The sequence below is a fragment of the Chlorocebus sabaeus genome, chromosome 13 (assembly GCF_047675955.1).
Source record: "Chlorocebus sabaeus isolate Y175 chromosome 13, mChlSab1.0.hap1, whole genome shotgun sequence".
Classification (NCBI taxonomy): domain Eukaryota; kingdom Metazoa; phylum Chordata; class Mammalia; order Primates; family Cercopithecidae; genus Chlorocebus; species Chlorocebus sabaeus.
In genome coordinates, this window is record NC_132916.1 from 63,582,092 (window position 1) to 63,609,139 (window position 27,048).

Here is a 27,048-nt window from a genome sequence, read left to right on the forward strand (position 1 = left end):
TAAAGTCTCCTTTTCCAAATTTATAGATCTTGTGATTTTTTTTTTTTTTTAATTAGCAATGCTTGGTACACATATGGTTTCCTGGATTCCTTGAAATAACTCTGGTTCTTTAGGGTGTTTTGTCCGCGGGTTACGAATGCTTTTGTGGTACAATAAGCACATTGCCTAGATCATGAACGCCTGCATTTGAGCCTCAGGGTCTACTACTCATTTCGGTTCTCGGAACCCATGGTTGTTCTACATTTCCTCCCCTTGAATCTGGGCAGACTTACGACTGATTCAACAAATAGAATACAGTGGAATGATCCTAATGATTTCTGAGGCTGGGCCATAAATCGCTATAGAGCAACTATTTGACACATGTAATATAAGAGAGAGAGGGAGGACCTTGGGGATGATTTCATCAAGCAATTCAATGTTACCCCTAAATCCTGATTTCCTTCTTTCTCCATTCTGCCATCTGTAATATGTTTTATTTCTTTCTAAGTCTGACTTTCTTCCTAAGTCTGGCTTTCTTCCTGGTCAAAAAATAGCTGCCAACAACTTCTATTAGCATGACTCCTTGGAAAAAGAGGGAGAGAGGGAAAGAGATCCGAGAAAGAAAGGAAAGCTGTAGGAGGAAAAAGTAGCAATCATAGATTAATCCATTGTCAACTACCTTCCAGTGCTGATGTTGAGAAGTCAGGTAGCATTCTCATCCCTTACCATTTTTATGTGACTTTTAAAAATTATGGGAATTTTTGGAATCTTTTAATCCCTAGGTTCTAATGTTCTGCCATGTTATACCTGGTCATGCATCATTTTCAATCTTTTATTTATACAGAAACTTATGTTCTTTAGTTTAGGGATGTTTTCTTGTGTTATTTCCTTGAAAATTTATTTCTCTCCATTTTCTTCTTCTTTTTTCTTCTCCTGGAATTCTTAATAGTTGGATGTTGGCACTTCTAAATTGGTACTTTAATATTCTAAGTTTTCCCTCTTATCTTTTCTGGGTTTTATTTTTTTGGTTTTTTTTTTCTAAGAGATTTACTTTGCTTTCTCGTTAAAAATTAAGAGTTAATTCCATTTTTGGATTTTAATTTCCATCACTTTTATTAAAGGATAGCATTCTGTTCCCGTTTCATGAATATGACACTTAGTTTCATCTCCTTGAGAATATTAACCATGACTTCACTGATGTTTTCTACTGCCTTCTGTCTGTTCAAATGAAGTCCTTTTTTGTCAATTTATTTGTTTGTATCTCTATTTTTATGTGTTTATGCTGAAGTATTTCCTCAAATATCTAGAGATCTTTGGCTATCTCTTCATATTTAACAGTGAGTCATTAGGAAACTGATCAGAGGCTCTGTATTGGTGGCCAGATTTTGCCAACAGATACTAGTGAGCTTTGTTATACGGTAATCAGTTGGTAAGCAAGCTTTTCATTGTGAAAATTCCAAACATGAAAATCGTAGGGTTTTGGGGTTGTTTCTGAAGAGCTCTGCTAATTTCTGCGTGGCTGTATCTCGTGGGTGCAGGCATTCTGGAATCAGGGGAAGAAACTGGAGCCCTACCGTTCAATCAGCAAAAGTTATTCACTCCTCTCTTTTCAGCTTTGCTCCCCACCCTTGCCGTCTACTATACCTGGGATGATCTGGTATGGAAATACTTCCTCTCCATTTTTTTGGAGACCTTGATCTCCATGTGTAGGCAGGAGGAGGAGGAGTTACTTGAATTCAAGGGAAAGGTGATGGGACCGGGGGCAGGGCTACCAGTGTAGTGGATAAATGAGCAAGCAACCCCCTAATTGCAATCACACACCTTTTTCCTGCCCTAAGAGTTGCCTGAAAATACCAGATATACAAGGGTTCTGAGCCTCATTGGGCCTCTGTGAGGGTAGATTGACTCAATTCCTACTGGTATCCCTATCCATAGGTGCTTAGGTGGCAGCTTTCTTAAGTCTATTCCTACTCTTCTGTCTGCTCTCCTAACTTCAAAAGATTATTAATGTTGCTCATAAGCTATTGTCACCTGTCATGTTTTCTTTGTCCTTGTGAATTTGTGACTCTTTTTTCATGTATTTGCTGCATTTAAAAATGGTTCAGGAGAAACAATATTAAAATGCTGATTGATTTGCCATACTTATCTGGAAAACTTCTCTCCTTTTTGCAGTCCAAAATGTTTTCTCTAATTTTTTTGCTCTTAGACTCCCAGATCGCAAATGCAGGCAATCCAGAGTTCACTTTTCGCTCTATTTTGTCATCATCGGTGGTGGAGATCACTGTCATGTGACTCTCCAGCATACTAAACATCTGTAGCCCTCTCAAAGCAAGCTCTGCCTGACCTCTGCTGTCTCTCAATCCTTCAGCCTCCAGGGCATCCTGGCAGAGATGGGAATCAAGAAAGAAGGTACAGTGTGCCAGGAGAAACCCAGGAAGATCTCGTCACTGGGAAATGTGGGATTTAGGCCATTGGGAAATATAACCTAGGCTTGTTATGTTTTATTTCACTTGAGTGTATTCTGAAGAAACAGAAGAGGATATGTAAGAGGAAAAGGTGAAGAAACTGTACATTGTAGCAGAAAATGACAGATCTTGGAACATTTTTTAAAAATGGGAATAAGAACACAAGACAATTATTTGGGGGCCGATCACAGAATTTACTGGAATAGCTTTATCTAATTGCCATGCAATTCAATACCAATTATGTGTCTCCTTAAATAGGTGCCAAATTAACTTTGAGGAATGCACTATTTGATTAGAATAGTAAACAGTCTACACATATATTCAATATTTATTGTCTGTTGATGTTGTAATCAGCAGAAAAGGAGCTTATTGACAGCTGGCTGCAGAGAGAAGCAAAGAGTATTAGTATAAAGGGCCCTGATAACGATGAAATATTTTTGGAGCTGGAGTCAACTACAGAGTTTAGGACTCTCCATACCAGCCAAGAATCATTGAGCAGATCAAGGAAATGGATCTTTTGCTTGGAATTGTGGATAAACCTAATAACCTCTAAGTCTTGGTCTCTTCTTATCTGTAATGTAGAGAAAATAATTACTCCTAACTCTTAGGATTATTGTGGGGATTAAACTTCTGAAATATAGTAATTGCTCAATAAAAGTTAGTTGTTGTTGTTATTTCTTTTGGTAGGAAAATTGTTGCTGGAGTTACAATTGTTACCATTATTTGTTTCATGAAGTTCTGAAGGTAACCTGGGCCTTGAGGGCGACTTATAATAAATGGAGGAGGTAGTCACTGGCCAAGGTGTAACTACATCAGCCTTCAAGTGGAGGAAACAAAGGTCACTGAAAGTTATGGGACTAAATTCAGAGAGACATTTACAATTGTTAGCTTCTCCTTTGGTGGATTTTTGTTGGCAGGCCAAATCTCTATCTCTCATAACTCACTGTACTGCTGTCTATCCTACAAAGACTGTTTACTGATGACCCTCCAATGACTACAACAGCACTAGACATACTGGGTGCTTAATAGATAGTTGCTGAATGAATGGATGAATGAACGGATGGATGGATGAATGAATGAGGCAGAAGAGTTTGTTTGCTGTGGTTGCTGTTTTGCGCATCAGAAGCTCATGTGCCATGGTTACTTACAGCTTGAAATAGCACGAGAGAAGATGAGTTGGCAATTATTTTTCTTTGATTGGGGGTGTTCTATAGTTTTTAAAAATTATCAGTGTTTTGGCAGCTTTTATCATACAATGTTTGGACGATAAATGACTACTTTGTGGCAGAAAGGTAACACGTGTCTCCTATATTTTATGAAATAACAAACCTTTCATCTCATTGCTGAATTTTTAGAGCAATGTTTTATAATTAGAAAAATAAAAATAAACCTTTGCCAAAAGTGAAAAGTTTGGGGACGAATAAAGAGCAATCTAGTCTTAGGTATGTGCGAATCAGGGAACAAGAGCCATACACACACAGGAGTTCGCTGCAGGGGGAGAAAGGGTAGTAGCTGTTCTGCCAGAGAGCTGCAGCTGACAGGGGTTCCACCACGGACAGGTCCGGCTGATGAGGCTGTTGTTGAGTAGAACATTCACCAGGTAATTAAAGAATAAGAGTAAAAAATGGAAGATTTGGATAAAGGTGGAATATTAGAGAGGCCTCAGACTCTGGGGTGAGAGAGACTAGATAACAAAGAGAAAACTAGACAGTGAATTAAGAAAGGGGAGTTTATGTAGTAGGTTTGGAGCAGAGATATCAATAAAGGAGGAATGGGACAGCAAGTGGCCTCAAGGATCCATTAGTTTGCATATTCTAAGTTAGTACTATGGTTTTCAAAATGGGGTCTATTTTAGTGTCCTCTTGAGGAGCTCAAAGCTGATTGAAACATGCTAGGTATTTTTTTTGGTGCTTAGGGACAAGTGACTTTCATTTTACTTAGGGCTAAGAGATGCTTACCAGTAACCTACTAAGAAAGCCAAGGGTTGCTAAACATAACTATTTTTAAACTAAAAGTAATGTACTATTAGAGGTGATGAAAAATCGAATTCAGTAGTCTACTGACAAGGCTGGTTGACTCCCAATACCACAAGTGTATATGTTGTGAGGGTTTTATGGCATACGCACACGATGATGGTTGGAATTCTTACACTTTTTTGAAAGGGTACTTTGTTAACAGTATCATCAACATTTTCTTGAATTGGTCATGATTTTCGGTTGCTACCATTCTGGCTATTTAATGACTAACTGAATTTAGCTTTGTTACTATAAATTTGTTGGTTGTTTGATTAGACGTTTGCAAGTAATGACACATATTTGTAGCAGTGCTATTTGGGGCTTAATTTTTCCCAAAACTAGAACTCGAGATGTAGATAATTCTATCTACATCTATTCTATCTACATCTATCTATTCTATCTACATCTACATCATTCTATCTACATCTACATCTATTGCTAGAGTAGATGTATAGAGAAAACCCGCTGTGTTTGCTTATAGAGTGATGGTTTATTTTTATCACTCAGTTCTTTCTCTTATTGAAAATCAGACTTGGTGGAGCATGGGGTCATTTTCCTTACTTGGATGAACTATAGTCCAAATAGTTAGAGATACAATGTTTAGGCTGGGTGTGGTCGCTGACGCCTGTAATCCCAGCACTTTGGGAGGCTGAGGTGGGAGGCTTTCTTGAGACCAGGAGTTCGAGACCAGTGTATACAACATAGTGAGACCTTGTCTCTACAAAATAATAAATAAATAAATAAATAAATAAATAAATAAATAAATGGCTGGGAGTCTACTTGTATGTTGGTGATATTTAGGGAAATGTCCTAAAGAGCCAAAATTCCATTGAAAATTATTAGGTTACTATAAAAGTCTTAACTTCACTTTTATTATCAAATACTTGGAAGTGTAGGTGTCGTGGTTCAGGAAGACTTGACTACAAAGCATGCAGATGGACCAGTGTGAGGCAGGAGGAAAAACAAGAAAGCACGGATCTGGTAAGTCTGGGGCTAAGGAAGCAAACAACCCTGTAGCTTGGGTTTCTAAGAACATGGTATCTGGGGAGGTGGGAAATTCCAAATTGAGTGAATTAGGATATCAATTCCTATAATCCAGGTAGTCTGACATTGAAGGTTACTTGAATCCAGAATTTGAGTCCAGATTCCTAGATTGTTAACTGAGCAAAAACATAGATGGCCCTAGACTATTTATATTCCAGGTCTAATTACTCCCTGCTGTGAGCATCTCTACAGGGCTCAACCCAACTCAAATCTCAACATGACAACATATGAAGAGAGGGACAAGAATGCTGGGAATGAAGGTCTGAGCCCAGGAATGATTTTCTGGACAGGTTTAGGTATTCTCAGTGGTTTGTTTTATGCAGCGGCCCATGTAATGGGAGATGGGGGTGAGGGGCAGGGAGGAGAGACTAGAAAAAGGCCCTCCAAAGCAACTTACTAGCCTCTCTTTTAGGATCTGCCAGAATCCAAGACGACTCTTCATTTTGGGCTAGACTACAGGTTTCTTTCAAATACAATAGGACAAAAATTGAAGAACACCAAGACATAGAGAAGTGCGAAAGAGTTCTTTCTCCTTTTGTTCCCCATCAAATCAAGTGCTAAGTATTCAAGTATTACCTGCATTGCTTTCAGCCCTCTTCCAGACGTGGATAGCTGTGATAGGCCTGCATCCCAGAGCAGGTGTGGTTCATTTAGACGGGGGGTGAACACAAGGCTGTTCTGCCCACCTGGGCAACTGTTTCAGCTGTGCGGGGAGGATTATGACCTTGTTATCCCCTCCTTAGGGCAGAAATCATGGGCCCATGTGATGTTCTATGATTGTTTTTCTTTATTTGAGATACAAAATGGAGACATTTCTTCCCAATATATTTATAGAGACACAAACATCAAAAGGACAAGAAAGATTTCTTTAAAAAGAATTTTTAAGCCAGAGATTTGCAGGTGCTACATTTTCTTTCATTGCAACCTGTCTCTAGGGAAGGTGTGAAAAGATCTTGGCACACTTCTTTTACTAACGGTGGTCACAGCCCATCTGGGAGGAAAAGTCAGTACACAGTGATGCCAGATATCTCAAGGCTCAATTAGGAGGTTTTCCTGAGTCTCCAATATTTCTCTCTGGAGGGTCTCATCTGCTGCACACCACCATCCTTCACACCAGAACAGGAGCCCCAACAATGCAGGGATTCTTTTGGTGTGTTTCATTCAGAGTTGTGTCTTCAGTGACTAAAACAATACCGGGCACATAATAAGTGCTAAATAAAAATTGTTGAACAAATGAACAAATGTCCTTCACCTCATTCATCATGAATGGAGGAGATAATATATAGCTAACATTTATTAATATTTTACTACGTACTTAGCAATGTACTAACTACTTTACAAACTTTTTTTTTTTTTTTTTTTTTTTTTTTTTTGAGACAGAGTCTCACTCTGTCTCCAGGCTGGAGTGCAGTGGCATGATCTTAGCTCACTGCAGCCTCTGCCTCCCAGGTTCAAGCGATTCTCCTGCCTCAGCCTCCCGAGTAGATGGGACTACTGGTGTGCACCACCATGCCCAGTTAATTTTTGTATTTTTAGTAGAAATGGAGTTTCACCATGTTGATCAGGATGGTCTCAACTTGACCTCGTGATCTGCCCGCCTCGGCCTTCTGAAGTGCTGGGATAATAGGCGTGAGCAACAAACGTTATTATTATTATTATTATTATTTTAGAAAAAGGTTTATTATTAAGATAATTTAAAAGAAGACATTAATAGAAAATGAAAAGAAATTATGAACCCTGTCAAACCCTTTCAATTCAATGTTGTAGTTCTTCATTTCCTAGATACAACTGTGTACCATGGTCATAATTTTTCCATCTCATGAATAAGAGGAAAAATGATAGGAGTGGAGACTATCCCAAGGAATACTTTTGAGATTAGTGGATAAGTGTTCAATGAATAAGTCAAGTATATCTAAAGAAACACTGAACGTACATGTATATCACAGTCAGTATCTCATATTGTGAACAGTTAGTCAAAATAGCTTTCTCTTTCCTAACCATTTTGCCATACTACAATGATCTACTTAAAATACAAATTTTACAACTGCAATGATTCTTCACTGCCCACAATTAATGCACTGTTTCATAAACTATGTTCTACCAATTATACATTGCCTATTATGTTTAATCGTCACTATAAAGAAATAATGAACAGGCGTGGTGGCTCATGCCTGTAATCCCAGCACCTTGGGAGACCGAGGCAGGGGAACCACTTGAGCCCAGGAGTTTTGACAGCAGCCTGGGAAACAGAGTGAGGCCTTTTGGCTACAAAAAAAATTTAAAAAAAAAAATTAGCAGGGTGTAGTGGCACGTGCCTGAAGTCCCAGCTATTTAAGAGGATGGGGTGGGAGGACCGAGTTGAACCCAGGAGCTTGAGGCTGCAGTGAACCAAGATCATGCCACTGCACTCCAGGGCAAGCCCTTGTCTTCAAAAAACAAAAAAAAAAAATTAAGAAAAATAATGTGTTGAACAAACATCAAGTACGAAGTATACTAATACAGTGGATAAATGCTACTCCATCTCTGATCCACTGACTGCCAGGATCAGCATGACACTGCAGATGAAACTCAAGAATCTTTCACAAGAGGCTATCCAGCTGCTTGTTCTGAATGTGAAAGTTTTACAAGCACTGTTCCAGAGGATGAAAATGAGGGGACCTAATTTCTTCTCTCTTAGGAATCTTACCCACGAAAAGGTATTGCAAGCATCTGTTGAGGAGCTGGAATTCTTAAAACCTCTCAAAGCATGCTGTGTGAATAAACGGACAGTGTTCAGATTTCTGACTCTAACAGACCATCTAGCCACGGAAGCCTACAGCCCTTTTAAAAGATATACTTTCAATGCAAAAACACTATTTTATTTAATCTTTACAACACCCAATGAAGTACGTATTAATAATGATACTATTATTATTATTCCCACTTTATATTCTGAGACTAAGGGAATCTAGTAAACCCCAAAGTTATTCTGCTAGGAAGAAGCATAAGTGGGAGTCTGAGTCCTCCGATCCTATTCAGTGCTGTCCTCAAGAAGGTTACAATCCAGTTAGGATGATGAAATTGGTGCTAGTGAAACAATTAGTCTTCCTACTTTCTCTATCAGTGCTTTTGTTTTCCATTCAGGGCAGATGAATCATCGGAGGATCTTGTTAAAGTGCAAGTTCTGTTTCAGTATGTGTGAAGTGAGCCACAAAATACTGCCGGTCTAAAAAGCTCCCAGGTGATGCCAACACTGCTGGCCCCCAGAATATGCTTTGAGAAACAAGTTTACGTCCCCTTTTCCCTTCTCAGGCATTGCTGTTGCCGGAGGCTTCTGTGGTCTAGGGCAATGTGCCCCAAATACCTCTAACAAAGTGACTCTCATCTTCCTAGTTCTCACAATACTTATTCTTCATTTAGGGTTTTTGATTAAGTAGATTCACTTTTTAAGTATGGAAATCAAATCAAGATGCATTAAAGACTTAACTGTAAAAAGTAAAACTCTAAAAAGCCTGGAAGAAAACCTAGGAAATACCATTCTGTACATAGGAATTGGCCAAGATTTCATGACAAAGACACCAAAAGCAATAGCAACTAAAGCAAAAATTGACAAATGGGATCTAATTAAATGAAAGAGCTTCTCCACAGCAAAAGAAACAATCAACAGAGTGAATAAACAACCTACAGAATGGGAGAAAATATTTGCAAAGTATGCATCTGACAATGGTCTAATATTCAGAATCAATAAGGAACTTAAACAAATTTACAAGCAAAAAACAACCTCATTAATAAGTGGGCAAAGGACATGAACAGACGCTTTTCAAAAGAAGACATGCATGCAGCCAACAAGCTTATGAAAAAATGCTCAATATTACTAATCGTTAAAGAAAGTAAATCAAAATCACAATGAGATAACCATCTCACACCAGTCAGAATGGCTATTACTAAAAAGTAAAAAAAAAACCCAGACGCTGGCGCGGTTGCGGAGAAAGGGAAATGCACACTGCTGGTGAGAGTGTACATCAGTTCAACTATTGTGGAAAGCAGTGTGGTGATTCCTCAAAGAACTAAAAACAGAACTATCATTTGACCCAGCAGTCCTGTTACATATCCTAGGTATATATCCAAAGGAATATAAATCATTCTACTAGAGAGACTCATGCACATGAATGTTCATGGAAGCACTATTCACAATAGCAGAGTCGTGGAATCAACCTAAAATGCCCATCACTGGTAGACTGGATAAAGAAAATGTGGTACATATACACGATGAGATACTATGCAGCCATTAAAAAGAACAAGATTATGTCCTTTGCAGGAACATGGATGGAGCTGGAAGCCATCATCCTTAGCAAACTAACTCAGGAACAGAAAACCAAATACCGCATGTTCTCACCTATAAGAGGGAGTTAAATATTGAGAACACATGGACACAAAGAGGGGAACAACAGACACTGGGGCCTATTTGAAGGTGAAGTGTAGGATGAGGGAGAGGATCAGGAAAAAATAACTATCTGGGGCAGGCTCAGTGGTTCACGCCTGTAATCCCAGCGCTTTGGGAGGCCGAGGCAGGTGGATCACCTGAGGTCAGGAGATCGAGAAAAGCCTGGCCAACGTGATGAAACCTCATCTCTACTAAAAATACAAAAATTAGCCCGGTGTAGTGGCTAATCCCAGATCTGTAATCCCAGCTACCTGGGAGGCTGAAGCAGGAGAATCGCTTGAGGACGGGAGGCCGAGGTGGCAGTGAACTGAGATTGCACCATTGCACTCCAGCCTGGGCAACAAGAGGGAGACTCTGAGAAAGAAAGAAAGAAAGAAAGAAAGAAAGAAAGAAAGAAAGAAAGAAAGAAAGAAAGAAAGAAAGAAAGAAAGAAAGAAAGAAAGAAAGAAAGAAAGGAAGGAAGGAAGGAAGGAAGGAAGGAAGGAAGGAAGGAAGGAAGGAAGGAAGGAAGGAAGGAAGGAAGGAGAGAGAGAGAGAAAGAAAGAAAGAGAGAGAGAGAAAGAGAGAGAGAAAGAGAAAGAGAGAGAGAGAGAAAGAGAGAAAGAGAGAATGAGAGAAAGAGAGAAAGAGAGAGAGAGAGAAAAGAAGGAAAGAAAGAAAGAAGGAAAGAAGGAAAGAAGGAAGGAAGGAAGGAAAGAAAGAAAGGAGGGAAGGAGGGAGGGGAAAGAGAGAGAAATAGAGATGGGGGAGGGAGGGACAGAGGGAGGGAGGGAGGGAGAAAGGAAGGAAGGAAGGAAGAAGGAAGGAAGGAAGGAAGGAAAGAAACTGTTGCTATACTTAGTACCTGGGTGACAAAACAATCTGTACACCAAACACCCATGTCACCCCCATAGTTTACCTATATAACAAACCTGCACATGTACCCCCGAACCTAAAATAAAAGTTAAAAAATAAATTAAAACAAATGTAAAAGAGAAGTGAAATGCATTTATTTGTTTTGAGTTGTATTGGTTTTTCCAGAATGTGTGATAAAGTGCACAAGTCTTATGCACATAGCCCCATGAGTTTTTGTACCTCTCACACAGAGGGAGACAACTACCACCCCTATCAAGATAGAAAACATTTCTTAGCCCCAGAATGCTCCCTCATGCCCCTTCCCAGTGAATATCACTCTCTCACGCGATCATTGTTCCGCCATCTGTTATGCACATTACTTTTGCCTCTTCTTGAACTTCATAAAAATGGAATTGTAAGGCTGGGCCCAGTGGCTCACACCTGTAATCCCAGCACTGTGGGAGGATGAAGTGGGTGGATCACTTGAGAACAGGAGTTTGAGACCAGCCTGGCCAACATGGTAAAACCCCATCTCTACTAAAAATACAATTAGCTGGGTATGGTAGCAGGCACCTGTAATCCCAGGTACTCGGGAGGCTGAGGCAGGAGAATTGCTTGAACATGGGAGGTGGAGGTTGCAGTGAGCTGAGATCGCTCCACTGTACTCTAGCCTGGGTGACAAAGTAAGACTCCATCTCAAAAAAAAAAAAAAAAAAAAAAAAAAAAAAAAAGAAAAACATAACTATTCATTTTCACCCATGCACCTCCTAAAATTATTTCCCATATGCTATTTTGGGAAACATTGGTAGAGCAGAAGAAAGTCATGGACTTTGGCTTAAGACACTCTTGGGTTGGAATCTTGGCTCTGTTGCTTACTATAGCTGTGTGATCTTGGTCGAATAACTTACTTACATGATTTAAGTGATGGTTTGCAATCTCTGAGTCTGAGCTTAATGAACTGCAATTTTATGTTAACAACATAAATGAATCCTACAATGAGACTGAGGGAAAGAAGCTGGAGCCAAAAAGGGTACACGCACTGTATGATTCCATTTATAAATAGTATAAAAACAAGCAAAACTAATCTTTGCTACTGGAAGCGAAGATCATGATTACCTTTGAGAGGAGGTGGTGACTAGGAGAGATTCAAGGGGAGCCTTTTTGGGGTGCTGGAAATAATAATAATAATCATCAAAATAATATTAATATAATAATTATATTAATAATATTAATATAATAAAATATTAAATTAATAGAATATATAATAATAAGTAATGTTATTATTATTATTATTATTTTGAGACAGAGCCTTACTCCATCACTCAGGATTGAGTGCAGTGTTGCAATCAGGACTCACCGTAGTTTCAATCTCCCTGGCTCAAGCATTCCTCCCACCTCAGCCTTCCAAGTAACTGGGACTACAGGTGCATACCACCATGATGGGCTATTTTTAAAATTTTTCTGTGGAGATGGAGTCTCACTCTGTTGCCCAGGCTGGTCCCGAAGTCCTGAGCTGAAACAATCCTCCCACCTCAGCCTCCCAAAGTTTTGGGATGACAGGTGTAAGCCATTGTGCTCGGCCTGGAAAGATTTTCTATCTTGATCGGGGTAGCAGTTATACCACCTGAGGATCTTGTTAAAATGCAGGTTTTTTTGGCCGGGCGCGGTGGCTCAAGCCTGTAATCCCAGCACTTTGGGAGGCCGAGACGGGCGGATCACGAGGTCAGGAGATCGAGACCATCCTGGCTAACACGGTGAAACCCCGTCTCTACTAAAAAATACAAAAAACTAGCCGGGCGAGGTGGCGGGCGCCTGTAGTCCCAGCTACTCCGGAGGCTGAGGCAGGAGAATGGCGTGAACCCGGGAGGCGGAGCTTGCGGTGAGCAGAGATCCGGCCACTGCACTCCTGGATATCTGTATGTGTACATGCACATATACACATTCATATACATACACACATACATTTTTATATGCGCACATGCACTAGTACTTGAGGACACTTTTGGGGTACTTGTCTCTTTCTGTTCCTTGACCTAGCTACTTGCTACACGTGTGCTCAGACTGAAAATTCATCAAACTGTAAATAGATATGTGCACTAGAAGTGGGTTTCTTCTCTGTAAAAATGGAGATAATAACAAAAATGATGTCTACTTCAGAAGTTTGGTTGACTAAAGTATAAAAAATATCTGCTGGGCCAGGCGCAGTGGCTCATGCCTGTAATCCCAGCACTTTGGGAGGCCAAGGTGGGTGGATCACGAAGTCAGGAGTTCAAGACCAGCCTGGCCAATATGGTGAAACTCCATCTCTACTAAAAACACAAAAATTAGCCAGGCGTGGTGGCATGCGCCTGTAGTCTCAGCTACTTGGGAGGCTGAGGCAGAAGAATCGGCTGAACCCAGACGGAGGTTGCAGTGAGCCAAGATTGCGCCACTGCACTCCAGCCTGGGCAACAGAGTGAGACTCCATCTCAAAGAAAAAAATAAAAAGTATCTACTGAATAAAGATTAGGTCCTTTGCTCTTATTTCACCATACAGTAAGAGATACAGACAATGGTAGAATTACAACTTAGAGTGTAACATGAAAACAGCCACATTATAAAGTATTAACTTCATCATGTTCACATTTTGTCTGAAATAAAAGCCTTACATTAGAAAAATAATGCTTTAGAGTAGAACTGACGATTAGGTGGGAGAGATGAACTGGAGGAAGGGTAGTTTCCAGACCTCACTGATGGGCATTTTGCCAGTAAAGATGCTTCAAAGAAACAGCCAATAAGTTTTTTTTGTGTGTATATGTATCTGCGTGTCTGTTTATATGTACATGTGTCTATATGTGTGTATATATTTGTGTAGACACACACATGCATATAAACACATATGTAGACATATATAGACACAAGTATATGCACACATACATATACACATACATATATACACACACACATACATATATATGCGATATGATCTAACAAGATTTTGGAGAATTCTTGAAAACGTAGCCAGCTATCTGATGTTCTCGATATAACAAAAATATCTAGTCTCCTTTATAGCTAAGATACATTATATATATGCATAAGATACGATATATATATATATATGGAGAGAGAGAGAGCGAGCATACATTTATGGAGAGAGAGGAAGAGAGAAAGAGATTTTAATGAATTGGCTCATGTGATTGTCAGGGGTGGTGAGTCTGAAATTTCTAGGACAGGCATGCAGGCTGTAAATTCTGGCAGGAATTCTAACAATCTTGAGGCAGAATTCCTTCTTCTCTGGGAAACCTCATTTTTTGCCCTTAAGGCCTTCAACTGATTGGATGAGGCCCATACACATTACGGAGCGTAATCTTCTTTACTTAATCCAAATGATTATAAAAATTAATCACATTGCAAAAATACCTTCATAGCAACATCTATTTGGGTACCATAGCCTAGCCATGTTGACACATAAAATTAACCATCACAGCATCTATAAATCCTGCTTAGAGTTAAAATAGCTTTGTACTCAGCTTAAATGGCCCTCACTATATATTTAGGCAGAGCACATCTATCTTCTGGGAGATATTTATATCCTGTTCCAAGTGATATATGATCTTATGGTTTAGTGTTGCCTGGACCATGGACAATGATACTAATCTTGGCTGAAGTAGCTTAGTTATAGCGGAGACTAGATATTTATGTTATATCAAGAACATCAGATAGCAAGCTAAGTCTTTAGGAATTCTCCAAAATGTCTTTAGATCATATCGCATAGCAAACCTTCTCATATCAAACTACTGTATATAAAAGTATCCTTCAATCAATGAAGGGGTTGAATTCCAAAAGTTTGTTTCTTTTTGTTGTTGTCATTGGAAGTTGAAAAATGTTTTTTTCTCCTCCAAAATAACATTATAAATGGGAGCTATTATGTTCCCAGGTGCACAGAAAGACCTAGATGGTATCCCTATTTATGCAATTTTAACAATTTCCTTAAGTAATTGTTTTCACAATTAATTTCCTGATTGCCTATTTTCCTTTCCTAGACCTACTGAAAATGTCAAAAATGGGTGATCAGGTCTTTTGCCACAAAGTTATGTGAACAGAAAAAAATATTTAGTTGACATTGCACCTATTGATTACATATGGCCCGTAGAAGTATTTCCTTTTGATGCATGTGTTTAAAAACATAAGAATTAGTTGTTGACATGTGAAAAATCAGGACATTTCTCAAAAAACATGGATCCCTGTATTCTCTTAAAAAAATAAAACAGGAGATCTGGCAGGAGGAAAAGTAACGACAGCTGTGGCTTCGGCTCCCCGGGTCACCAGAGCCACCCTTTGGCTGGCTTTACTGTCATGTTACCCGTCTGGCCCTGTAGGCATTTGCATTGTGACCTCTGTCATAGACAGCCTGTAGCTATCACCTTGCTGGGGCTGCCGTCACAGATCCCGTGTCTGCCATTGGGCTTTAAGGCCTTTATTTCCCTCCTCCTGCCAGCCAAGATGAAACAGTCTACATAGTGTTGTAGCTACTGCCCTAAGGGACACATGACCAGCACATAAGTTGCCAAATCCCTTTCCACAAGGTCTGGAGGAAGAAGGCCTTATTCCTTAAATCCCCTTCCCCATGGAATGAGGAAGAAGGCCTTATTCTTTAAATCCTCTTCCCCCCGAAGGAAGAAGTCCTCATTCCTTTTTTTTTTTGAGATGGAGTCTCACTCTGTTGCCCAGGTTGGAGTGCAATGGCTTAATCTCGGCTCCTGAAATCTTCCCTCTCAGGTTCAAGCGATTCTTCTGTCTCAGCCTCCCGAGTAGCTGGGATTACAGGGGTGCACCACCAGGCCTGGCTAATTTTTGTATTTTTAGTAGAGACAGGGTTTCACCATGCTGGTGAGACTGGTCTCGAACTCCTGACCTCGTGATCCGCCTGCCTCAGCCTCCCAAAGTGCTGGGATTATAGGCATAAGCCACTGTGCCCAGCAGAAGGCCTCATTCCTTAAACCTCCTGGGATTCCTGTCCTTCTTTCCTTTCCTTGCCCATGTGCCTACCTGTCTTCCTTCCTCCCTCCTTCTCTCCATTTTCCTTTCCTCCTTCCCTCCTTTCTTCCTTTTCCTTTTTCTTTTCCCTTCCCTTTTCTTCTCCTCACCCCTACCTTTCCCTCTCTTTATCTCTATTGCTGTCTCCTTCCTGCCATCCTGGCTGCAAGTTTTTCAGCAGCAAGGCAGTGAGAGCAGGTCTTTCCTGCCTCCACCTCCGGGTGAGAGTTTACACTTACACTTAGGTGGCAAGAGGCTGGGGCTAGGGCTCTGGGACGGTGTTTAGAGTAGTGGCCCTGGGATGCAGCCCTGAAAGATGGGGTAAGGGAGGAGCCAGGAGCAGTTTCCTCTCATTTTTGCAGCCCCTTCTCTCTCTTTAAGAGTCTTCATAAAGAAAGGTGAACGAAGAGAAGGACTCTTTCCGTTTCTGTCTTCTTGGTCCCTCTAATTTTCTGGTCCATTTTATTCAACTGCTTTCTCCCATTTTCTCTCTCTTTCAAACAGTCTTGCTGATCTTGTTCCCAGACAGGTACTTGATGGGAATAAAAGCTGGAGACTGTGCTTAGTGGGGAGAGTAAGATGTGGCAAAGGGGACATTGAGTGGCGGCCCTCATGGGAAGGAAGAAGGAGAAGAAGAAAGTTCTGTATTGGATTGGAAGAAAAAGCTCTTTCTGAAGCAACTTGACTGGACTCCATTTTATACCACGTGTGCGGAGGAGCAAAGGCAGATGCCCTTATTCTCTTTATATGTTTGACACCCCATTCCTGGAGCATTGTGCCCTGTCTGCTTTTGCAAGTGTGTTTCTATTAAGTGAATTATATGATAATTAAAAATAAATGCCCAACAAGCTAAGGAATAGGTTCTCAAGTCTCTTCTTCTCCTTCTCCTTCTTCTTTTCTTCTTCTTCCTCTTCCTCTTCTTTTTCTTGAGACAGGGTCTCACTCTGTCACCTGAGGAGTGTACTGGTGCAGTCTCACCTCACTGCAAACTCCTCCTCCCAGACTCAAGCAATCCTCCCACCTCCACCTCCCGAGTAGCTGGGAGCACAGGTGTGCACCACCACGTCTGGCTAATTTTCGTATTTTTTCTAGAGACAGGGGCCTCACCATGTTGTCCAGGCTGGTCTCCAACTCCTGGGATCAAGGAATCTGCCTGCCTTGGCCTCCAAAAGTGCTGAAATTACTGGCGTGAGGCACTGCACCTGACCCCATTTTTTTTTTTTTTTTTTTGAAATGGAGGCTTACTCTGTCTCCCAGGCTGGAGTGTAGTGGAGCAATCTTGGCTCACTGCAACCTCCACCTCCTGGGTTCAAGCAATTCTTCTGTCTCAGCCTCCTGAGTAGCTGGGACTACAGGCGTGCACCGCCATGCCTGGCTAATTTTTGTAATTTTAGTAGAAATGGGTTTCACTATATTGGTCAGGCTGGTCTCAAACTCCTGACCTTAGGTGATCCACCCCCCTCGGCCTCCCATAGTGCTGGGTTTACAGGTATGAGCCATTGCGCCCGGCCTTTTTTTTATTATTATTATTAGTAGTAGTACATTATACCAGGGTTTTTGGACATTATAGAAAGGGCCTTTAAAAATAGTTACTGATCAATGGATATTATAGAAAAACAAAGACTGGCCAGATGTTTCAAACTCAGTGTTTATTTTAACATAATCAAACAAAAATCTGGGTATCATTATCCCTTCTCAACTCTGAGTACATAATCAACACATAAAGCATGATGGTGTCTGTATTGTGATGGCCAAATGATTGACATTGTTAGTATACAATTATCATCCCCAAGTGTTTATTCAATGCTGATATATTGGTGGAGCTGTGATCAGATCCTACATAAAGCAAATTAATCAGCAGGTAACCACTCAGGCGTCATTCACTACTCAACATCAACAGCAATGCTAATAAGACATGCAAAATAATGATGTTAGTCTAAGAGGCAATTTTTAGAAATTACTTGGTTGATTCTGTCTTACCATTAGCTTCTATGAAAATGATAATTTTGACTATTAAAAAGGATAAAAATGGAAGCCACAGTTTAGATATATCTCAAGGTCATCTATCCATACTCATGTAGCCAACACTTAAGTCATCCTGATTTTCCCAAATGCTAGCTCTATTTATAAATGAAGCACAAAATACAAGCTTTGTATCTTTGTCAACATGATTCAGTGAAATTAAACCAATTAGCTGTAGACAAATAAGCTTAAACAGCTCTACTTGCCTTAAAAAGAATGTTAATGTCTAACGGCCAATCATGAAAAAAGTCAAAATTCTTGCTCCTTTAATGCTCTATAAACTGTTCTGTAAGTGCTGTGAACAGGACGTTTTACCATATTTTATTCGAGGTCTCTTTGTTCTCCAACCGTTCCTTTGTGCACGATAAATTTCTACAGTTAGTTTCTTTTTTTTTTTTTATCTGTTACTTTTATTATTCAACAAAGCAAACAAAGTCATGGCTTAAGGTGGAAAATATTTGAAGTAAACAGGACAATATTATTTGTGCAAGTTGCCTTATACAAGAAATCCCAAAAAAAAAACAAACAAAACCAAACATCCAAAGTGAATGTGCACACTACACATGGTTTCCAGTGAAACTGTGCCAGTGACAGAAAATGTTCTGACAATAAACTATTGTTGATATGGGGGATAGTTGAATAGATATTTTCCCTAGGAACAATTTTAAAATTTGATCTGATTTTATTTTTACCACAACAAAAGTATGAAATCCATAACCAATTATTTCAGCTATATTGGGATGAATTCAAAGGGCATAGTTTGAATTTAAATTGGTATACATTAAGTGATATATTCATAAATGTATAAAATTTCATATATGTTAAGTGATATATATTAATAATTAAGTAATGTAATATAAAATTCTGTCTGGGTAGAGGTCCATTTTTCTCCTTAAAGTAGGAGAATGACTTTTGGGAAGGTGGATGATGATGAAGAACCTTCCTAAACATGGCAGCCGGTTCTCAGGCAGATAAATTTCAAGTAAGAGTATGTATCGGATTTGAGAACCTAGAAATTGATTCCCTTAAAACTATCTTTGCTCATATGATCCCTTGAAAGTCTTCGGGTATCCCCAGGAGTACTCAAGTTGGAAGACCACTACTCTTAAGAACCAAATAACCAAACTTCCTTGACATCTAAAAACACCAGGCACATATATAGAATATACAGAGATACAGATATAGTTAACAATAATTTTTATACACCCATATAGTAGATTGTGGCATTTTAAATTCCCATGTCTCAGAAAGAATGCAATAATTAAATCATTTTACTAGTCCCATAGTTATCTTTATGTTTTTCAACAAGGAAGGAGGGGATCTGGGAAAGACTTCAAGAGTGATATAACTTGAGTGGCACACACCTGTAATCCCAACACTTTGGGAGGCCAAGGTGGGAAGACCGTTTGAGCACAGGAGTTTGAGACCAGCCTGGGCAAAACAGGGAGACCATGTCTCTTCAGAAATTTTTTAAAAAAAATTATTGGAGCATGGTTGCATGTGCCTGCAATCCCAGCTACTTGAGAGGCTGAGGTGGGAGGATCACTTGAGCCTGGAAGGTCAAGGCTGCAGTGAGCTCTGATTATGCCACTTCACTACAGCCTGGGCAATAGAGTGAGACCCTGTCTCTGAAAAAAGAGAAGAGTAGATGTCTGCCATGATGAAGTGAGGGATTAAGGTTATTTCAGGGGACAGAGGAGAGAGAGAAAGGGTTCAAAGACAAAGGACAACTTAGTGTAGCTCAGTTTGTCTGGAGTGAAGGATGGGAGAAATATGGTCAAAAGTCAGTCTGGCAAGGCAAAGAAGAGTCAGAGCATATGCTAAGATCTAGTGTTTCTCTTGAAGAAGTTGGTGCTTCATGACACAGCCAACAAAATCTATTTAAAGCTTTGGCGCAAGCTGAGACTCTAATAAGAAAACCTTGCCATCAGAGAAATGGGAAAACCTAAAAGTAAGGTGTCAAACTAAGGCGGCTAGCTACAGGGTTAGAGAGAGTGGGAATGACAGGAGGGATGTTAGGGATATAAAAGAATCAAGGTTTGGCTACTAGGTGGATGTGGGGAGTGAGAGAGAAGGAGCCATGGAGAATGGTGCAGGTTTCTGGGTTGGTTATGATGTCAGGATTGTGCTTGACTAGAAAAGTTGGCAACACAATCTACTGCTATTCTGCAGATTTGTGATGCCTCTCCTAACTTTCTGCTCAACCTTCTTTAGAATGGCTTTTCATCCTCATGCTTGTCATCTTGTTAATGTAAGAAGCATGTGCTGCTTTCAGCATCACACTGGTCCAGGCTGGATGAAGGGAAGGGTTGAAGGGCAAAAGACAGCAACAGCCCTTTTAAAAAGAGCCTTCCTGGGCCAGGCATGGTGACTCATGCCTGTAATCCCAGCATTTTGGGAGGCTGAAGTGGGTGGGTCATCTGAGGTCAGGAGTTCCAGACCAGCCTGGCCAACATGGTGAAGCCTCATTTCTACTAAAAATACAAAAATTAGCTGGGGATGGTGGTGCATGCCTGTGATCCCAGCTACTTGAGAGGCTGAGGCAGAAGAGTTGCTTGAGCCCGGAAGGCGGAGGTTTCAGTGAGCTGAGATCACACCACTACACTTCAGCCTGGGCAACAGAGTGAGACTCCATCTGAAAAAGAAAAAAAGAAAAAAATAGCCTTCCTGGATGTCCCACCCATGTCATTATGATATGCAGTAGCCCAAGCAGTTTGTATAGCTACCCCTAGTTGCAAGGGAGGTTCTTTATTTTTTGGTTGTTGAATTATTTTATTTTTTATATGTGTCTTTGTTTACCTTATTATTTTTTAAAATAAAAAATTGCATATATTTCCAAGAAAGTTTTTAAGCTGAGCAGATTGCTTCTCTGAACTAAAAGTGATTCTGTTAGTGAAGAATGGCTATAGAGTGGCCAACAACAGCGTTTCCCACAGATCATTGTGAGATGCTAGTTTCATGCTCTGAGACAGGAAATATAGGACGAGTAGCAGGCCTCAGTGGAAAGACAACAAATTTAGTTATGGATGTGTTGTGTTTGAGGTTACTATGAGTTATCCAGCTGAGATATTCAGTTGAACAAGCATGACTAATGATAATATGGGGGCGGTTCTTGACCTATAAATGACAGTTGGCCCTTCTCAATAATAATCGTTACTGATTATTTGTTTGATTTTTTTTTTAGGTATCAAAGCAGGTTGGTTATTTGGTTCTTAATAGCAGTGGCCTTCAAACTAGAATATTCCTGGGAGTACCTGAAGACTTTCCAAGGGTCATGTGAGCACACATAGTTCTAAGGGAATCAATTTCTAGGTTCTCAAATCCCATACATACTCTTACTTGAAACTGATCTGCCTGAGAACCAGCTGCCATATTTAGGAAGGGTCTTCATTGTCATCCACTTTCACAGAACTCCTTCTTTCACTTTAGGGGCCTCTACCAAGCCGGAATTTTATATTACATCACTTAACTATAGATTTGTTGTAAGAAATCACATTATTTTCTTGTTTTATAATTTATTATAAAAATGAAAAAATCCTATTACCTCTACATAATGATTTTAAGACTTTTAGTAATCTACTTTATAAAATGTTCTTCATAGTTTAATACATTTAAATTATTAAATTTAAATTTAATGGTTTTTGTAATGTTCCTTAAAAGTCATATCCACATATTTACTTGAAATGGAAACTGAAGTCCTTCTGAAGAAGGTAAACCTGATGTTGCCTTTGCCAGTCAGGTTGGATGGCAAACATTTTCTACAGATTCAGTGAGCTAAATCTGTTGTCTTAGCTCATCAAAGTTTTGACATAAAATATATTGAAAACATGTGAGAAGATAAAAATAATTTTATTAAAAATTGTGAATTGGCTAAGGCACATTAAAAGAAAGAGATTTTATTTTCCCAAACCCTTTGAGTACATCTTACTTTAGAAAATACCTTTGAGCCAAAAATAACATACATATTTAATAACCATTTGATAAGTCTTGGCAAGCCTTTCTTGGAGAAAACCCTGATACCTGGATAAAAACCTCTTTTGCAAGCCAGGTGGTTTCCAACTCTTTACTTCCAACAAAATTGAAGACAAGCTTAATCAAGCTGTCATTTGCTAGAACATGAAAAATAATGTTATGATAGATCACTAGGTGATTTTTGACATAAAATTTAGAACGAGTTGAAAGGATTGACTGATTTTTGTTTCAGCAAAACCTTTTCTATCCCCATTTATTCACATAAGCAAGATTTCTTAGCCTCTACATTTATAAAATGAAAACAAAAATGATGTCAAATCGTTTTCATATTATTGATAAATTCTATTCTGGATAGATATATGAACTAATTTTAAAAACAAAGCACATTCATCTCATAAACAGATGCACTCCCAACAAAAAATTTCTTTTATGTTTAATAATTATCTATCAAAAGTGTCAGCATGTTGATCTGCTTTGATCAACTGTGTATTAGCAATTGTAATGGCAGAAAATGTTAATTACAGCATTATGGGCACATAAAGTAAAAAATATTCAATGTATATACACAATTGTGCAGATCATATAATGTGGTGATCTATAAAAGATTTTTAAGCATAGAATGATACTACATTTGGATAAATTTATGTGGAGGAGGTAGAATGGAGTTAGCAGGGGACAAAGTGAAATTTTTGACTGCTAAAAGCAACTTCTTGTTCAGATGTTTTAAAGCCACATACTTACAGGTATCAAACTTCTAGGGCAGCAGTCCTCAACCTTTTTGACACCAGGGAATGGTTTGGTGGAAACAATTTTTCCGTGAATGGGGGGAGGGATAGTTTCTGGATGATTCAAGTTCATTACGTTTATTGTGTATTTTATTTCTATTATTACTACATTGTAATATATAATGAAATAATTATACAACTCACCATAATGTAGAATCAGTGGGAGCCCTGAGCTTGTTTTCCTGCAACTAGACAGTTCCATCTGGGGTGATGGGAGACAGTGACAGATCATCAGGCATTAGATTCTCATAAGGAACATGCAACCTACATCCCTCGTACGCATAGTTCACAACAGGGGTAGCACTCCTATAAGAATCTAATGCCACTGCTGATCTGACAGAGGTGGAGCTCAGGTGGTCATGCGAGTGATGGGGAGTGGCTGCAAATACAGATGAAGCTTTGCTCGCTTGTCCACCACTCACCTCCTGTTGTGTGGCCCTGTTCCTAAGTGGCCACACACGAGTCCTTGTCCTGGTCTGTGGCCTGAGGACTGGGGACACCTGTGCTAGGGTATTTATATTCTTTTGCTACTTTTAAAAGAGCAATGCAAGCTGGAAATTACATCCATTGCAAGTCTTAAAAGTTCTAATAATAAGTACTTCTGGAGGCTGGGCCCTCATGCCTGTAATCGCAGCATGTTGGGAGGCCAAGGTGGGTGGATCACAAGGTCAGGAGTTTGTTTGAGACCAGCCTGGCCAACATGGTGAAACCCCGTCTCTACTAAAAATACAAAAATTAGCCAGGTGTGGTGGTGTGCGCCTGTAATCACAGCTACTCTGCCTGTAATCACAGCTACTTGGGAGGCTGAGTCAGGAGAATTGCTTGAACCCAGGAGGTGGAGGTTGCAGTGAGCTGAGATTTCTAGCCTGAGTGAGAGAGCAAGACTCTGTCTCAAAAAAGAAAGAAAGAAAAAAAGGAATCATGAATAAAATGTGTGAAACAATACATAATTTTACAAAATCTTTTTTTGTTTGTTTTTTTGTTTTTGTTTTTTGTGTGTGACAGAGTCTTGCTCTGTTGCCCAGGCTGGAGTGCAGTGGCGTGATCTCGCCTCACTGCAACCTCCGCCTCCCCAATTCAAGCAGCTCTCCTGCTGCGGTCTCCCTAGTCGCTGGGGCTACAGGCGCGCGCCGCCACGCTCAGCTCACTTCTTTTGTATTTTAGTGGAGATGGGGTTTCACCATGTTGCCCAGGCTGGTCTCAAATTCCTGAGCTCAGGCAATCTGCCCTCCTCGGCCTCCCAAAGTGCTAGGATTACAGGAGGAAGCCACCGCCCCCAGCCAATTTTACAAACTCTTTTAAGGCAGCAGAGCAAAATGTAGTTTGAATACCACTACCATATCCCATTGTCATTCATGGAAGCTGGCCCTTCATTTTTTATTTTTTAATTGTTTTTAAGACAGGGTCTAGGCCGGGCGCGGTGGCTCAAGCCTGTAATCCCTGCACTTTGAGAGGCCGAGACGGGCAGATCACGAGGTCAGGAGATCGAGACCATCCTGGCTAACATGGTGAAACCCCGTCTCTACTAAAAAATACAAAAAACTAGCCGGGCGCCTGTAGTCCCGGCTACTCGGGGGGCTGAGGCAGGAGAATGGCGTGAACCCGGGAGGCGGAACTTGCAGTGAGCTGAGATCCGGCCACTGCACTCCAGCCTGGGCGACAGAGCAAGACTCCGTCTCAAAAAAAAAAAAAAAAAAAAGAAGACAGGGTCTAGTTCTGTCACCCAGGCTGAAGTGCAGTGGCGTGATCATAGTGCTGAAACCCTGAACTCCTGGGCTCAACTGATCCTCCCGCTCCAACTCCCCTGCTATCACCACCCTGGGCTGCGACTGTACGTGTGCACTAGGCTAATTAAAAAAAAATCTTTTTTTTTTGGCCCGCCTGTAATCCCAGCACTTTGAGAGGCCGAGGCGGGTGGATCATGAGGTCAAGAGATCGAGACCATCCTGGCCAACATGGTGAAACCCATCTCTGCTAAAAATACAAAAATTAGCTGGGCATGGTGGTGCATGCCTGTAGTCCCAGGCAGAAGAATTGCTCAAACCTGGGAGACAGAGGTTGCAGTGAGCCAAGATCGCACCACTGCACACCACCGTGGCAACAGAGCGAGACTCCGTCTCAAAAAAAAATTTTTTTTTTTTTTTTGTAGAGACTGGCCTTAAGTGATCTTGCCTTAGCCACACAAATTGCTGGGATTATAGGCGTGAGCCATGGGGCCCTGCTGAAGCTGGACCTTTAGATGCCCCTGGACACGAGTCCCCACGTCAGTTTGCCATGCTCAACACACACACCACCCTTGTGTGCCTAGTTCCTCTTCCAGAGCTGGGGTCAGTGCCCAGGCTCCATGTTTTCCCTAGGAGGGGATGTTATTGTGGCAAGCCATTTTGGGGCTTCGTAAGAGCTGATACTGAAGGCATTCTGAGACCATGAGGACTAGCCAGATCGCTGGAGAGAACCCAGGACCTCCCTGGATGCCACTCCACAATGGGGACTTCAGGCTTAAGTCCTCTGGTGAAATTGAAGACTGTGACATCAAAGGCCAGAGAAGAGGTGAGGAGGATTCAGGGGCTTTGAAAATGGAACCCAGCAGCCACTAAGCTGAGGCTTTGAGGTCTGAATAAACAAAATGATACTGTTTGGCACAACTCATTTCTTTAGAAAAGAAAGATGAAAATCTTTTTAGCATACAGAAAAATATGGAGAATATTATGGGAAGTATCCATGTTCTACTCACCAAAATTGGATGTCATCATTTTGCTATATTTGCTTCGGCTCTTCCCAATGAACTTCTAACTGTATCAGCAATATATCAGAAATGTTTTAGTTTAGGAAAACATGATATTATGCTGTGAAAGAGATTTTTAAAAATAAACACAGGCACTGCTCATTGTATCCTTGAAATTTACCAGTTTCTGGTCCTTGGTCCTGTGGGTTTCATAATAATATACATTGAAACCTCCCATGTTTATGTTATGACTACCTTGAAGTTTGAAATCCTGAAGTATCATCAGTATACTCAAGAAACTCCTTTTCTAGGTTACCAGTTCAAATTTGGCTTGAAATCACTGGAGTGGCTGCAAAATAATTACAATTGATCATGTTCATTGACATCATAAAGACTATCATTAGAGTAATTTAGATAGCATCTCTTTCTAAAATTTTGTCATGAGTTCCACTCACTGATCCAGACAACCACACATCTATTATCAAATAAATGTGAAAGTGGGTGTTAAGTTGAGCCTACACATGGTTCAGTTCACTTGTCTACTTGCCATCCTCTTAGGACTTACGTGTTCAGTATGTGTGGTCATAGTTTGCTGATACTGTGATAAGCAGATGCCATGTCCCTCTCAACAGGAGTCAAAGGATTTCATACTTGTGATCAGGACCCACAGGAAGAATTACATTTTTTTATTGGTTCAGTAGATACACATACATATTATATTTAAAAAGCATATTTTATATATATATATATTTTCTATATATATGTTTTTCTTTTGGTTTTACTTGGTTGAATAGTGTACCCCCAAAATGCATGTTCACCTGGAATCTCAGAATGTGGCCTTATTTGGAGATAGGGTTATTGCAGATATAATTAGTTAAGATGAGGCCATACTGAAAGTGGAGTGGGCCCTGAATCTAATATGACTGTTGTCCTTATAAGAAGAGGAGAAGAGACACAGAGATAGACAAACACAGGGAAGAAGGCCATGTGGAGACAAGGACAGAGATTGCAGTTATACAGCTGTAAGACAAAGAAGACCAAGGATTACCAGCCACCACCGGAGGCCAGGAAGAGGCAAGGAAGGGTTCTCCCCTAGAAGCTTCAGGGAGAACATGTCCCTGCCAGCATCATCCAGTTTGTAGTATTTTGTTATGGCAGCCCTAGGACACTATACATATATACATATATATATATATTTTCTATCTATCTATTTTGTGTGTGTGTACATTACAAGGTTTCCCCAAAATAATGCTTACCTATATTGTTCACAATACATTCTGATATTTTATTTCTGGGTATAGTCCATTATATTTTGTTCAATTTTTTAAAGATTGGGCTATGCAAAAATCAATTTCATTAGGATGCTATGTTCTTTTCAATAAATCTGCAGGATGGAAAACACTAGATGCTCCTAAAGGAAAGAGAGTACGTTATATATTGAAAAATACCTAAAGTGTTTAATAATTAATGCAAAAAAGGCATCAATGTCACTTGCCTTATTTTGACATTATTACTACATTAAATAAAAGTCCCCCAAAGAGCTGAAATGTTAATGTGCTTTCCCAAAATATGTGACTATTTGTGTCATGATACAGGGACTGTACACATAACACAGACAGGAAACCCACTTTTCTATTCAACTCAGTGACACCTGAAATTGCGTTAATAGAGCTGTGTATAACTGTATATCTCTAAGTTTTAAAGTCAGAAAAACTGACTTTTAGCTAGGTGCCACTAGTCACTTAGACAAATGACTTTAGGTGAAATT